At 33.9% G+C, this 17,399-nt stretch overlaps 2 pseudogenes; one reads left to right on the top strand and one right to left on the bottom strand.

Moving 5' to 3' along the window:
* Nucleotides 1-4,221: 4,221 nt before the first annotated feature.
* LOC114085635 (U2 spliceosomal RNA) lies at nt 4,222-4,300 on the bottom strand (annotated as a pseudogene).
* A 2,053-nt stretch (nt 4,301-6,353) lies between these two features.
* Nucleotides 6,354-6,874, top strand: LOC114085404 (lactoylglutathione lyase-like; annotated as a pseudogene).
* The last annotated feature ends 10,525 nt before the right edge of the window (nt 6,875-17,399 follow it).

Raw genomic sequence — 17,399 nt, 5'->3', positions numbered from 1 at the left:
TTTATCAAAACCGTATAGTCTCCTTGCTACTGCACGGTGGCCAGTAGAATTATTCATTCAAACTTTCTTTTTACATTTTTGGTGTTTAAAAACTTTTATTACACTTGCTGACAATTAAGAAATTTCTTCAGGGGACTCTTTAGCAGAAAGCAAGGTATGACCTGTAACTGAAGACTATCACTCTTTTTGACAACCTTATGCACAAAGTAGCAAACTTCTAATTCTATGATTTCAATAAACTAAAGATATTTGGGTAAATGCTTTAATATTTTTAAAAATGTGGTTTACATGCTTTTGTAGTGTTTTAGAATGAATTTCTGAAAATGAGTAAAACATTTCCTTCTCCTAATCTGAGCAATATGTCCCTTCAAAGATTGTACACATAACTGCAGAGAGCTACCTAAATTAATGTAATTAATGCTGTTTGACAGACAATAGGAAGTGCCTGACAATTAACTTGCAGTACCTTCAGTTTAGTTTGGACACACATGCTTTTCCTTGCCTTTAAGAATCATGCCATGACACCAAACATACTCAATATCTTATTATTGCACTTTATACCTGGATTGTGTTCTGATCTAGAAAAACATTCAGATAAATATTGTTAAAATAAGTGCACAAAAACATACATGTATCTTTCTTTTCCTGCAGACATTTGAGGGTTTTGCTTGTCCCTTCATCTTTGATCAGACCTCCTCAGACCATGCAACCACCACCTGCCATCCAAGGCCCTTCTTGGTTTACTTCTGTGTTTAAACTCCATCCCCATCTCTTTTCATTACCTAACCCATTCTCTGCCCTACCATGATCACTCACCATATCCAATTTGATAAATACACCTTGATCTTGTGTATATTTGAAAAATTCAAATTGTTACTCCATTTATGTAACTGTTTTAGATTTATATAGCTGATATCCTACTATCTATCTCATCTTCTTTCTTCCTCATTTACTCAAAATCTTTCAAAAATCTGTTCATGTTGTTGAACATCCTGATCTTTGATTGCTTTGGGATGCAAGATAACATAGCATGTCATGATTGATACCCTGTGTTTGCTTATTTCACTGACTTATATAAGATTGCACCTAAAATCCCACTCTTACAAATAATGCTACACTGAAGACGTATAAACACGACTCTGAACATTTTCTTATATAATTGCCCACCTGAAGATTTCTGCTTCATACTCTGCATATTCTCTTACTTAATAAGTACCCCCGAATCTGAGGTATTTATTATTGTGAAAGTGTGTGTGCACTTTTGTCCTACAGTGTATGAGGATTCCTATGTGCCTATATCCTAACCATTATCTAGTATTATCCTACCTTCTAAGTTCTCTCAGGCCAGCTAATATGAAATGACACCTTATTGTTAGAATTTTCATTTTCAGGTTACCAACAAAGTTAGGGACATAACAATCATCTAAATAGGACTATCCAGGTTTCTTTTTCTGGAAAGTACACATTTCTTTCCTGTTCTAGTAAAGGGTGCCCCATCTGATTTTGTTGTCATTGTGTTGTCATGACTGATATCTATCCTGTGGTTTAGGTGTAAGATGTCCTTGGCCCCTTTGTTGTTCCCTGCCCTGATCCATTGCTTATTTTAACACAGTGCAGTATCCCTTTATGACTGGTTAGTGATGTCCCGAATTCCTTTTTGTATAAATACAGCTCCTCCCCTCTTTCTGCCACTTAATATTTCAAAAATGTATGTTAGCCACCATATGCGATATCTGCAAATGTCATGTTAATTCATCAGTACCTTTAGAATCATGAATTTTAAAAAGTAGACAAGCAAGAAAATAGATACTCAGCATTACTGGGAAACAATTATTCTTTATACACAAATTCCTTACATTATGTTATATGAGAGGAAGGGCTTGACAAGATAATTAGTCTTTTCTGTAAGCACTCCATAACTCAAATCTTGCTCACTTTTTAAAACACTGTATCCTATCTCTGATGTCATAGGGCTACCTCCTCCTCAAAGCTTTGTGACATTGGGATGCAGCTACCTTCTAATTTTAGGACAGAGGTCAAGACGTAGATAAACATTTCCCTGGGGCATTTCAAGAGAGTAGATGTTAGGGTCATGGGTTACATTGTGTCCATGCTGAGCACTGAACATGGATTGTTCCTTTATAAATTCATGTGTGGGAGGTAAGGAGTGACAGGGAAAGTGAAAGGGTATTTGTGGGAATGTTTAAAAGTGTGAGACTAGAGGCAGAACTTCTCTGCTCAAGTTCCAAGAGCAGTGCTGGTCACAGACATTTTATTTAGGCATTTAGGATTAAGTAAGTAAATTTTCAATTTTGAACTAGTCTTAGTCTGGTGAATCCTACCCTCTGGGATACATATATGAGTAACAGGTAACTGCTAACCAGAAATAGGTAAACACGGGATAAGCACTAGGGCAAGAGAACCATCTCCCAGAGATCAGTACTGAGAAAGGGAAAACAGAATTTGTAGGGACAGTAGCCAACATTTTAGAGTTTTGTTTTAACTTCATAATAAAAATGATAAGTTAATACATAAATAGGTCCCATTTTAAGAAAAGAAAACTGAAGGAAAAGGAAGAAAATAACTTGTTTGATGCCCCACCATAAACAACAGCTGGAATTTACACCCAATCAAGTTCTAAAGCCAATGATAGTAACAATTAGAATGTATTTCCTCTACACCCCTTTTCATAGAGTAGTTGTTAAAGTCATAAATCTTGTTTTCAAGGCTAAAATTCATTGGAACAAGCTAATGTAAAGCTGATGTTATTATGAGAGGGCAGTGTAACCTCAGAAATTTTAAGATATAAATAAATGTAATCATAATTTATGGAGCCAAAATGTCACCATAACTGCTTTCTCAGAACCATTCTCACACTGTAGCTATATTCCAGTGCCTACCATTGACTACTAATTTCCCCAAATCCCTATTTCTTCTAAAAAGAAATACTGCCCAATTTTGGTTTTGTTCATTAAAACATAAATCTTAATTTATCTACTCAACTTATAGTTGATTTGCTTAGATAAGATTAAATTCGCTCTGGTTAGTGATGAGGATGAGTGGGAGGGTTCCTTACATGGCATAAATTATTACCAGTTTATCTTGGAGGGACAAAGAGAAAGCAAGAAATGGAAATATTACTTTCAGTGCCATAATCACCAGCATTTTTCTAAAATTACCCACATGCATAATACCACCCATGCATGATTAAAAGCACCCACTCACTCTTCAAAGAGACATTCAGCCATTCATTCTGTGCTAACAATACAGATCTATGGCATAAGCTCTTTCCAGTGTCAAAATCCACTTCTTGTATAAATGCCATTCTGCATCTTTTGACATTTTTAGGTAATACTAATATATCAAAGGATGATGGAGGAAAACAAACACAATATTTGATAATTATGGCTAATCATAACTCTTATATAATTTCAAGCAAAAACAAGTACTATGAACATCATTTGTGAGCCCTAATCTCTTCCACTAGTCAGAGGCCATTCACTTATCCTTTTCTATGTTCTTTAGGTATTAAACCAGTACTTCTGTCAAGATTTTTGCCAGATACAGTGGCATCTTTATTACATATGAATCTAAATGTAGAATCCTTATAGTTTCAGTTAACTTTTACCAATGGTAAAGTAGTCAACATATAGAGTGTTCTGTGGAATACACTTACAGTCTGTTTGGCTTCATTATATACTAGAAATATTATTGAAAATAAGTTATTCAATAATGTAGTACTCTTGCTATTTAAGACATCAAATTAATGTCTTTTTCTCACATGTGAGAAGGAGCTGAAGTTTTCAAGATTTTATTTCTAATTTATTGGTGCCATTATTGTTTTTCTTGATAGAACTGTCATTCAATTTGATGGTGAACCTCCAGACCTCAGAAACCAGTACAGAGTTCAGGAAAAGTTAGAGATAGTTTATTAATGAAATTATTTTTCAAAGTAATGCTTTTGCTCCATGCTCTGTCTCTCCCTTGTAGAACAAGATTACCTAGTATACCCTTACATTGTACCTTCTGTCATTATTTTTATCCTTTGTATTTTTCAGCCATTTGTCTATCCATAATATAGAATTCATAATTTCTTCTCACCTGTTTGCCATTCAATTATTGTTTCTTCTGCAATGTCTACTCATCTTAATTGCACTTCTTAATTTTGTCTATTTGTTTGAATTGTGCTTTTATATAGAAAATTGCTATTGGGACACTTTTATAGTTTGTATATTTCTACCAAAATTTTCATAATTGCTTAATTCTACACTTGATCTTAGCCAAAAGGCCGAGAAGCGATTGCTTAATTCTATATATTAAGAAAATAAGAAAAGAGTGACATCACCCAGTTGGTAGAATAGGAGATGCCAGGTTTTACCCCACACCCCCAAACAGGAAGATCAACCAGCAACTATCCACAGACAATAATAACCTGGTGAATCTCCCAAAATGAAGGAAATAAAACTTCATTTTTCATGGAACTGAATAAAAATATCCATTGAAAGAATAAAAGAAATGTCATCCACCACCCATCCACCAAGTTGGCACAGTATCACAGAGAGAGAAATCTCCAAAGCCCAGGGATGAGACACAAAGGGAAAAGAGAAAAAAAATGAACAGACAGACCTCCAGCTCCCTGAGCATTCTGAGATGCTTCCTAGAAACCCTACTCTATTCCCACCTCATGGCAAAGAGAGGATTTAAAGGGACACTAACCATCTAGACCACCTAAAGCTGGACAAAAACGAAGCAAGGAGGTGGAGCCCACCAGTACCAATGAACTGTTTTTAGGGAAAACATAGGAAACCTACTAGTAATGGCACTCATTCAGAGATATCTACTAATGACATAAGCCAGCCACAAAACGGATCTGGTCACTCCCAGGAGAACTAGGAGGGCTACTTGCCTGAATCCCTAAATAGCCAGCATCCAATTCTAACCCCATACTCTACAACCTGGGAATGCCCAGGGAGGGTGAAGGGCTTCCCAATGAAGTCCAACAATAAGCCACCAATTACTGAGCTTAAACAGTGCTCACTGTCTCCTCAAAGACCACCCCCAGACCCAGCCCAGAGAGGAACAAGACCACAACAGTGAATTCTAACAATAAGCAGGTCCTAGTTATGTCACCTCTGGGACTTTAACCAGCACTCCCTGAAGTCTCAAACTCCACACCTAGACCTCCACACAAAAAGTGACAGAATCACCAGGTAAGTCAAGTCAGTTTGCAGATACCTGTTCTGCCACACTCAAGAGTTAAATCAAGCACAAGCGCGCGCGCACACACATACACACACACACACGCGCGCACACACACACACTTAATCAATGCTTATTTCCACCTCAAAGTCTACTCTCAGATTCTGCCAAAGGAGAGAGGCAAATCTCAACTGAGCATTTCTACTGAGCATAGCAGTTGACCCATCTACCATGATCCACTTAACCACAGGGCCCCTCCCCACATTCCTCTCTGCTAAACTGAAATAGTTGTACTTCTGCCAAGTAACACGCCTTATGGCTCAGCCAGATTAGAGACAATTGCAGTATCCATGCTGCAGCTCAGTCTAATTGCAGAATTCAACCTGTGGTCTTGCCACATGTCAGGAAAAAAAAAATCAGCTATTCCACCTGAAATCACAGCAAAGGCAGTAAGTAGTCCAGTCATCTAGAGAATTTAAAAACAAGCTCTGCTTCTCCAGGAGCATTGCCACTAGCTGAGCCAGAATCATAGGCTGGAATAGTGAGTACAACAGTTTTTAACAATATCTCAAAAAGCCAGAAAATGTGGTTATCTATGCAAATATATAAATACCAACATAATGATACAGGTTTGAAAGGTCTTAGGAAATCATGACTACTCCAAGAGGCTATAATGAAGCTTCACCAATGGACCTCAAAGAAAGGGAGCCCCATGAAATGTCAGAAAAATAATTTATAATAATCCTCTCTTAAAATTTCAGTGAACCAACTTCAAGAATATATATGCATAAAAATTTAAATGAAAATTGGAGAAAAATACATAAACAAAATGATAAGTTTAACAAATAGAAACAATTTTAAAATTAGAAATCCTGGAGGTGAAGAATATGATGACCAAACTAAAATTTGTATAGAAAATTTTCTTTAGCTGAATTTAGCGGGATTAATCCAGCTAAAGAAAGAATCAATGAGGTTGAAGACAACATTTAAAATTACTCAAAAGTGAAAAAGAGAGAGAGAGTCTATAAGAATTATGGGATACCATCAAGAGACCTAACCTGTGCATAACAGGAATTAAAGAATGTGAAAAGCAGCAAGAAAACAGGTAGGGCCCTCCATTCCCAGGTTTCATCCTTGGTGTAGACAGCAAAGCTATGGCCGACAAGGTCATCCTCGGTTGCTGCTCTGCCTAGATCCTAGCATGAAGGATTTTCTGTTGTAACAGACCATGCTGAGAATTGAGAATCCTAAGAAGTCACTGTATTTTTATACTAAAGTCCTTGGAATGACACTAATTCAAATATTAGATTTTCCTACTATGAATTTTTCACTCTATTTCTTATCTTATGAGGATAAAAATGACCTCTTTAAAGATAAAAATGAAAAAATAGCATGAATATTCTCCAGAAAAGCTATAATTGAACCAACACACAGTTGGAATGCTGAAAATGATGAGACTCAGAGTTACCACAAGGGCAATTCAGACCTTCCTGAATTTGGCCACATTGGAATTGCTGTTTCTGATGTACGTGGAGTTTGTAAAAGATTTTAAGAATTGGGAGTCAAATTTGTGAAGAAACCTGATGGTGGTAAAATGAAAGGTCTGGCATTTATTCAAAATCCTGATGGCTACTGGATTTAAATTTTGAATGCAAACAAAATGGTGACTATTTAGTTCATGAAGATGCTCCTTTTAAGATGTCAGTAAAAATGGAGAAAAGAAAGGAGACAATATGACTCAAGATATTCAGATACCAGAAGCATCTAGAATCAATGGATCATTGTTCCAATTCAAATTATTCTTCATTCCCTTTTCTTTTTCAACTGTTTTTCTTTTTTCCACCTAAGTGATGGTTCTAGTTTTAAAGTAGTGCTTTATCTTCTGACCTTGGGTGTAGCTGTATAACTTGACTTTTTAGGCAATAATTATAATAATTTCCTTTAGAGGCTGCATTTGCTGCCTTCTGTCTCCTACATATTACTTCTCTTTGGGTCTGCCTTTGAATCATCATCTTTTTTTTTTCTGGTCTCCATGTTTTACTTTTTTGTTTTTATTATTTCTTACACACATCACAATAGAGGAGTGCATTACATTCATATTTTTTGCATTATAATTCTTAATATACCTTTATACCACAATTTATCATATCTCTGCTTGTATAGAAGGTATGTTGACACCAAATTCACATCTTCATACATGAATTTTGTATAATGATGACCGTCTCCTTCCACTATCCTTGCTATTCCCATTCTTCCTCCCATTCCTTCCCACCCCTATTCCCTATCTAGAGGTAATTTTCCACCCATACTCTCCCTCCCTACACCACTTTGAGTCACTCCCCTTATATCAGAGAAAACATTCAGCATTCAATTTTTTGGGATTGGCTAACTTCACTTAGCATAATCTTCTCTAATGCCATCCATTTCCCTGCAAATGCCATGATCTTATTGTTTTTTTAATGCTGAGTAATATTCCATTGTGTATAAATGCCACATTTTTTTTATCCATTCATCCACTGAAGGACATCTAGGTTGGTTCCACAGTTTAGCTATTGTGAATTGTGCTACTGTAAACATTGATGTGGCTATTTCCCTGTTGTATGCTGTTTTTAGATCCTTTGTGTATAATCCAAGAAGAGAAATAGCTGGGTCAAATGGTGGTTCCATTCCCAGATTTCCAAGGAATATCCATACTGCTTTCCATATTGGCTACACTAATTTACAGTCCCACCAGCAGTGTATGAGTGCACCTTTTTCCCCACATCCTCGCCAGCACTTGTTGTTGTTTGACTTCATAATGGCTGCCATTCTTACTGGGGTGAGATGGTATCTTAAAGTAGTTTTGATTTGCATTTCTCTGATTGCTACAGATGATGAATCATCATCTTTTGAAAAAAAAAATTATCCTTTTTTTGTGATGGTTATCTTCTGGGGTTTTAATTCCTCAGAAATAACTTTTCACAATGGAAAATAAAGAACATTGAGCAAAAATGAATCTTCATGTGTACTTCAAACAGTATAAAGTGTTTATTTTTACAAAAGAGAAGTTACTCTTGAGAGCAATTCATAATCATGCTGACAGAGATACTGATAGAAAAACTAATTTCTTTTTTATTTATAAAATACTTTAAAATTAAAAAAAAGAAAGCATATGTAAAAAACTATTAGATGGAAACTTACTAATCTGAGGAAAGTGGCCAGCATTCAGGTACAGGAAGTGCAGATTCTCCAATCAAATATAGCCCAAAGAGAAATTCAAAGTATCACATAATAATCAAACTGTTAAAGCCAAATAAAAAAAAAAAAAAACAAAGACAAAGGGAAAATTCTAAGGGCAGCAAGGGATAAGCAATACATCACAGACAGGGAGTCCCAATACAAATATCAGCAGAATTTTCAACAGAAACCCTCTATGACAGAAGAAAGGGTGATATATTCAAAGTGCTGAAGGAGAAAGAAGTCTGCCAGCCAAAACTACTATGTCCTTCGAAGTAACACTTCAGAAATGAAAGAGAGATAAAGATTTTCCCAGACAAACAAAAGCTGAAGGGATATATTAACACCAAGCCTGTCTTTCAAGAAATTCTAAAGGAAATTCTTCACACTGTAGGAAAAAAAAGAAAATATGTAACACTAAAATATCTAAAGGTATAAAATCCATGGGTAACAGTAAGTGTGCAGACAAATCCTAATGCTATAATCCTGGGGAAGAAAACATTTTCTTAAATAGGAAATAATTATAATCACTTGGTAAGTGATGAGCAATATAAAAAAGATATGAATTGTGACATTAAGAATTAAAAATGTGAGAGAAACAAAGTAAACATTTATTGTCTTGTTTTCTTTTTTCTGCAATCACAAACAAGTTGTTATCAGTTTAAAGTAAACTGGTATAAATACAAAATGTTTTTAATTGATTTTTTAAAAAAATGACAGCATAATGCATTACAATTCTTGTTACACATATACAGCACAATTTTTCATATCTCTGGTTGTATATAAAGTATGAAGCTTCATGGTAACCACAAAGCAAAAACTTGTAACAGATGCCCTAAAAATAAAAAGCTAAGAATTCAAGATCATCCTAGCAAAAAATCACTGAACCACAAAAGAAGACAATAAAAGAGGAATAAAGAAACAAAGATCTATACAACAACTAGAAAACAAGAAACAAAATGACAATAGTGAGTTCTTACTTATCAATAATTACCTTGAATGCATATAGATTAAATTCTGTAATTGAGAGTCAGCATGGCTAAACTGATTTATGCTTCCTATAAGAACCTACTTATTCACTAAGAGCACACATAGACTGAAAGTGATTGGAAGTAAAAAGATATTCCATACAAGTGGAATCCAAAAGAGAATATGTACAGGCACTACCAAAAAATATGAAAACTATGAAACAACAGTGGAAGAAATTGAAGAGCATACAAATAAAAAAAGCTTCCTGTATTTGTGGATTGCAGGAATTAATGGTAAAATATCCGTACTACCTAGGGTATTCCACAGATTCAATACAATCTCTACCAAAATTTCAATGTCATTCTTCAGAGAAATAGAAAAAATAATCTTAAAATTCATATGAACCTTAAAAGACCCCCTAATAGTGAAAGCAACCTTAAACAAAAAGAACAAATTTTAGGCATCACAATACCAGTCTTTAAAATATTCTACAAAACCATACTAACTAAAAAATATCAAGTTTGGGGATGTAGGTCAATGCACAAAGAATTGGGTTCAATCCTCAGAAACAAAAAATACAAATACAAATAAAGCCGCATAGTGTTGGCATAAAAACATACACACAAACCAATGGAACAGAATTGAGAACACAGAAATAATCAAGTATTTACTGCCAACTGATTTTTGCCAAAGGAGCACAAAACATACATTGGAAAAAGGAAGCTCCCTTTAATAAATGGTGCTGGGAATTAAGAATAGAATAGTAGGTATGAGAGATGGGTAGAGTAAAGGTGGAAGGTATGGGGAGAGATTGGTCAATGAGTCAATGTTCCAGTTAGGAGGAATAAATTTTGGTTTTCTATGGCACAGCAGGGTGAATATGATTAACAGTCATGCATTATATACCTCAAAAAGGGGTAGAAGAGAAGATTTTGAATGCACTCACCAGAAAAAAAATGATTAAGTTTCAAGGTGCTTAATATGCTAATAACCATGATTTGATCATTACACAGGTATATGTGAATCATGAATGGAAACAACATGTTACACATAATATACATAATCAGTGTGTGGCCACCAAAAAATTAACCAATGAAGTCTTTAACATAGCAGCTTTTGGTGTTGGTAACTCTCATAGATTCTATGAGAGATTCATTGAGCAGATACTGATTTTTATAAATATATTGTAAAGTTAATTATAACACTGTAGGTTTGGTTCAATTTTCTGTTCTTCCCTTGGTTTTAGTTTTATTACTAAAGTCTGTGGGAGACTGTCTTTCTATCAAGGGTACAACTTCCATTTCATAATAAACTATTTAGAATTTGACACAGCTTTCATCTATCTCTGTTAGGGCAACATATTCACACTTTGCATAGATCGTTGGGGGATCAATCTGTAGTCTAAAACTTAAAGTCCAGATATAATTGCCAAAGACTCTAATTAGTTGTGCAATTCTTATAACCAAACACCATTCCTTTAAATACGCCATCTGCCAGTTTTTAGCTACAACATATTACCATTTATGCAGGTTTTTCCACAGACCCTACAAAATCTAGCCTCTCATCCTAGATGTGAGAAATAAATTAGAATCTCTAGGGTAAGATTAAAATTTCAAAAAATACTTACATTTCTGAAATAAGTTGCTATGTATTGTAACAGCCAATGTAATCATCCACATGAAACTGACTATATTCTGACTCAAAAAATGTTCCAATAGATAATATAGAGAATGAAAGGGGAAAAAGAAAACTAATGAGCCATGGCTTAGTAAGACATCTGTACTCCCTTCTCTGTTTGGGCTTTTTCATTGTCAGTTTGATTAATGGGATTTCTTTAAATGTATCTCCTTTTGGATATCTTATATCTCAACAAGTCCATGTCATGTTCTTACCACCAACATTTCCAGTAGATTTCTTCTAACATGTCAGAATGACAGATAAGTTTCCATAGTTAGCCTTATAGAGAGCTCCCTATTGTTTCAAACCAGTGCAGTTGCCCTGAAGGTCCCCTAACCAGAGGGTATTTGGAGTGCCATGTCATTTCCAAACCCATGCTCAGTAATGATGGCATTGGCTATTAAAATAATGGTATGTCGCCAAAGTCAAGTACTGGTTTTGTGAACATTTAGGATAAACTCCTGAGTTGATAAAAATAAAAAATATTTTATATGTATCACATATTTGGACTTTCAACATTTTTTGTAAATGAAGGCTATCTGTAATTTCTTTTTCTATTACTTGGCTAGTAATATTAGAATAATAGATGCTTTAAAATTTACTTAATTTTTTTCCTGATTGAACACCTAAATGAAATATCACTTCTACAATATATAATCACCAGCTTTTATTCCAGAAAATCCTTATAAAATACATACACATATCTGACATTTCTTCCCTAAAGCTACTTGCGTAGATCACCCTAAAAGTATTTTTTCTGTCAAATATTTATTGTAAAATGAAAACAAAAGCAAAAACAAACAACAACAACAAAAATACCAACTGCATATGTGTATTCATAAATAATTCACTGGTGATGTATTAATACATAAACATAGGAATATATAAACACCACCAGTGAAACTCCACATCATCTACAACCACAAGAATGGAATCCTAATTAGAATAAGTTCTATTCCATGTATGTATAATATGTCAAAATACACTCTACTGTCATGCATATCCAAAAATAACAAAGAAAAAGAAAAAGAATAATAGTTCAACGTGTCAGTAGAATGAATTAATATATCATGACATCTCATGAAAACCATGTAAAATATCCATAAATTAATTACACATATTTTAAATATACATAGAAGTTGGATAGTACCAGAAAGAAGAAAGGTCTTAGAATTTCATTAAGTTCTAAAGTTTTTAGACTCATTGGAGACATTTACATCTTTTAAGTAAAATGATGTAATCATGTAATAATATGATGTAATAATCCATTAAAGCAAGTGACTTGGATGAAAGTTGCTGACCAATTAAAGAATGGGGTAAGGTGACACTTTAAGTTTTTAGTGTAGAAGATTATGACTCTAAAATGGAGCTCAGTGTGGAAGTGGGACAATGAGGAGGATCCATGGTACTTGAAGCTTTAGGTCTCATACCAGGCCAACATTTCTGGTGGTATATGATTTATCTGCATTGTTCTATATCCTTTTTTCGTGTGTACATATCTTTCAACTCTAGAAAGACAACATTAACTGCAGTAAGTTTAAAATAATCAAAACACTAGCGTTAATAATTCTGTGCTAAGAAGGAACTTGTTCCTTTTTTGATAGTTTATGTATTTTACTATATTTCAGATAACTTGGTTTATGAGAATGTTAAATTAGAATTTCCAATATAGCAAAAGGATGACTCAAAAAATATAAAATGAACAAAGATTTTGTTTAACTTACTATTACAGGAACCAGCAATATGCTACAGTTGGTTTGAATAGAAATTGACATACAGAGATTTATATTGTCTATCAGACAAAAGGCATTTGTGCTGTCATCTACAGGAATCATTTTCCAATTTTCTGGCCAGCCAACTTGCATTGTTACTATTTTTTTCTCTTTGCCTTTTGGCTCTGCCACCCTGTAATTTAATCAGCAGTGCATCCCCCACTACAGAACCAGAAAATGTCCAGAAGTCTTACAGACATTGCCCAGAACCCCCACACCCAGAACTTTCTTTTGTCTCTTCCAAACACTTGAAATTTGATAATTTTTTTACTTATAGGGGCTAAGGTATCTTTACCTCTAAGTTACAATAAATAATAAAGTAATTTATATTTGTAATTATAAATAAAAAATATTCAATTTGGGAACATTTAAGAGACTTTAAGCTTGGTTCTATTTAAATTTAACTTATATTAATTATGTAAGTATGCATTTTGTTAATTTAAGAAAACAAACTACTTAAAATGAATATTAAATGTACAATAGTTTAAATATTGAAAAATGTTTAAATAATTTTTTAAATAATACCAAGCACAGTTCAACATCCAACTGAAAATAACTGCTAAATTCCCCCAGAATTGCAAAGCAGAATAATATTAACATGCTGAGTTTCTAAGTCTGAAAGAGCACTAGGTTTTGAACTACAGCTTTATTTATCTGCATGTTAAAAAAACATAAACATTTATGTGTGTTTTTTTCTGCATACAGACTCCACCAAAAAAAAAATACATACATGAAACTACCATATATTGCTTCCCTTCAGTATAATTTTTAAATTTCATGATTGCTTTTTCTTTCATATTAATGTAGAACCAAATGCTATATATTGAGACTGCAAAACACCAACAATCTATCAATATTTTAAATTACATATTAAACTATCCTCTCATCATTAAAAGGCAAAGGCAGAGGCCCTGGGCGGGGTGGGGGGGTAAATTTTCACATCTGTAATGGTTCCTTCTGTCTGTACATCTCAAATTCAATGTAAACATTTTTATGTTTTCCCCACTAGATTTCTCATTAACTTTTTTCTGACATTCCAAACTGCTTAATAAGGATACTACTGAAAGCAAATGCAACATGAACAAATGCCCTGTGGCTATGATCACCTGATAAGTTCAAGAGCAGTTTTGCCTCAGTACTGAACCAGTGTATGTGATTCCTTATGCTCTAGCCAACTGCATTCAACTGAATGACTTGAATAATATTTTATGATTAGTTGTAAATTCTAAATTCTAGTACAACTGACCTGTTCACTCATCAGCTTGTTCATTTGGATTTTTTTTTAATTTAGGTAATGCAAAAAATGGGGAGGAGGCACTAACAGACCAATTCAACAATTCATTTGTATTAGCAGTATTTTATAGGCTAGTGGAATTATTGTTGAATAGTTGTTAACATATATACAAAAAGAAACAAATGCATTTTTAAAGATATTTCATCTGTCTTATAGTCAACTTAAAGTGAACTAGGTGAATGGGTAACTACCTTCAAATTCATAACTCTAATTGAAAACTTTTCTTAAAAGTTCATATTTGAGCCTCAGGAATGGCTTAATGGTAGAGCAAGTACCCTGAGTTTGATCCCCAGCACCATCAAAGCATAAAGACAAAACAACACAAAAAAGTTAACAATTCACATTTACTTAAGCATTTTATTAAGAAGGTTAATTTCTTCTCAGGAGAAGATTGCAAATTTCATTGTACAAAAGAAGTTTTGTTGCCAAGCTTAAAAATTGTCTTTATTTTCCACTGGGTGTGGTACAGAGTCATGTCTTACCACATGGATGTGGATGTGTGTCCCTTGAACTGGAGTTTTCACTAGGTCTTTCCTCTCCCCTAGAACATGTGGAGTTCATCCCAAAAATTTCCTGGGAGGCTCTTCTTTTAGAAAATATTATTGCTACTACTACAAATGGAAATGACTAATATTTAACTTTTAAACAAAATCTGACTATCTATGAAAAATAACCAAAAAACTATATTAAATCCAATCTTAATAATTAAAAACTAATTAAATATTAGTTGTACTGCTTTCTTATTTGTGCTAATTTCTGCTAAAAAATTCCCAACAAGAAGAGAAAGCGCTTCAGTACATAAATATCAAACATGAGAGGGCAGTCTCAGAATTTTAGGACACCAAGACATTCTTTTTCTAGGAAAAAAAAATTCTCCATTATTGATGGTATTTTCCATTATGATATCTCATCTGGATTTCACAGTGAAGTGGTTGCTTTGATGAAATAATAATGCAGAGAAACCAAAGAGGAGTGGATTAAAATATTTATTTTTGTTTTAAACTTCAGTGTTACTTCAGGAAAAAAAATACACAAAAATGAATGTGATTGTGACTGTGTGTGTTTCTTACCCCAATAAGAAGTATGAAGTATTAAAAATTGTGTTTGTGTTGAATTTTGAATTATTCTGGAAATGAACTACTTTAGTTTATAATGAAAAGAATTTCTAAAGATAATATATTTGAAGGGGGCAATATTTTTATTTTGCAAGATTTTAAGATAATAATATTTTATGTAGAATATTTTTATTGATACATGTATATATTCACTTTTGATGGTGGTGTTAACTCAAATGTTTATTTAATTCATGATAGTTTTATCTCACATTCATTGAACTCCCAAGCAATTACTTATTTGTTTCCAAAATATACTGAGGATTTGCAAAAATTTTAGGCATGTTTTATGATATACAATGTAACAAATCCAAAGCCATTGTTCTATCAGTTTGGGGAGTTATAAGTTAAATATTAAGATAATAATGATCATTTTGCTCTCAAAGGAATACTTGTCACCATATTTCAAAAATCTTAAAAAGCTAAATAATATTGCTTGTAATTAAATTATCACAATTTGATTTCAATTAAATGTGTTCAAGTACAGAAGTAAAACACATTATGTTTATCAGTTTTAAGGACAACATATTTATCAGTTTTTTTTGCAGTACCCCACTCAAAGGACAAACCTGATATTAAGAAACCTCTAAAATATATTGTGTACAATAATTATATTATGAACAATGGAGACAATTGTAGATAATTGTAGTGTTTCATTCCTAATCTCTAGGAGGTACTCAGAATGCTTCTAACACATGAGACACTCGTCATGTAAAGGAGACAGAATACAAGTGGTGCAGAAGGATCCTGTCCTCAAGGTTGCTTAATCTAGGGTTGGGACACATATCTGGGTGGACGGGGAAAAAGAATAATATTTAACCATCTTATATCACAAATGCATTTGTTGTTTCTTTCTCTAAAAGTCTATGCCAATTATTATTGGATGATACTTCTGTTTTGTTCCATGTAAGGCACAAGTATAACCTTGTTTTTCTCCCCCTTGAGATTGTATACTCTCAAAAGTTAGGGGAAATAAAGAGTATAAATTATTTTTAAATGATCAATTTACTGTATCATTTTCTACTGAGCATCCTTTTAAACTTAACAAAATTATTTTATATGTAGCATTTCACAGTTCACTTAATATTTTGTATTCATTACTGTGTATAATATATCCTACAATAAGCCTATGATATGGACAAGCTGAATGTGATTTTTGCACTTTTGAAAGGTCACACAGTGGTAAACACAAAAACCAAGGGTATGTATCAAGAGTTTTGAATCAATTTACTGTGCTTTCCTTCATAATAAGTTGCCATGAAACAACTGCAGTCGTTAAGACATTGTGACCTATTAAAGAATATTATTCAGTAGGGATTTTTCCTACAGCACATATTCAGTGTGAGGTCAGAGGCAGTTCTAAGTTCAACAGACAAGTGCTCTTTTTTTAATATTTAAATTCTCTATTCCTGAAGAATCATAAAAACAGTTGTAAAACACATCTAATGATTTGGATAAAAAATAATTCACCTCTCAGTTTTGAATTGAGAAATTCTATTCATTGGGAGTTATATTCCTGAGGTGAATTTGTAGTTGCAATTGCTTGAGAACTTCCCACAATTGAATGAGGAAAAATGTGGACTTAAAATATGGTACGTGAGCTCCCCTTTCCATCCCTTGATGAAGCCTAGAATATACCGAAAGGATTTTTCTCTTAGATGCAAGCCTCTTGAAGCCAGAAATTAAGATTTAACTGTAACTCAGATTGAAGGGGCTTTAATGATTTGTATGATTTGGGTATAAAGTGTCCCCCAAACACTCCTTTGTTAAAGCAGAGAAAGTCAGAGGTGGAAAGATTGGATTGAGAGAGCCATAACCTAATCAGTGCATCCTAGTTTGAGTGGACTGGGTGGTAACCATAGGTAGGGGGGTGGCTGGAAGAGGTGGGTCACGGGGGTGTGTTCTAGAAGGGTGCATCTTCCCCTTGACCCCTTCTCAACTCCCTTTTTCTGCTTCCGGGTCACCTTGAGCTGAGCAGCTTCCCTCCACTCGGCCCTGCCCCCATGATGCTTTCCCTTACCTTGGGTCCAGAGCAATGGACATGTCCACCTGAGAACTGAGACTTCTGAAACCAGGAACTCCAAATAAACTTTTCCTTCTCTAAGTTGTTCTTGTTGAGTATTTTAGTCACAGCAATGAAAAGCTAACAGAATGATATTT

The sequence above is a fragment of the Marmota flaviventris genome, chromosome 7 (genome assembly GCF_047511675.1).
Source record: "Marmota flaviventris isolate mMarFla1 chromosome 7, mMarFla1.hap1, whole genome shotgun sequence".
Lineage (NCBI taxonomy): Eukaryota > Metazoa > Chordata > Mammalia > Rodentia > Sciuridae > Marmota > Marmota flaviventris.
Note: the sequence above shows the minus strand (reverse complement) of the source record. Positions and strands in the feature narration are given on the sequence as shown.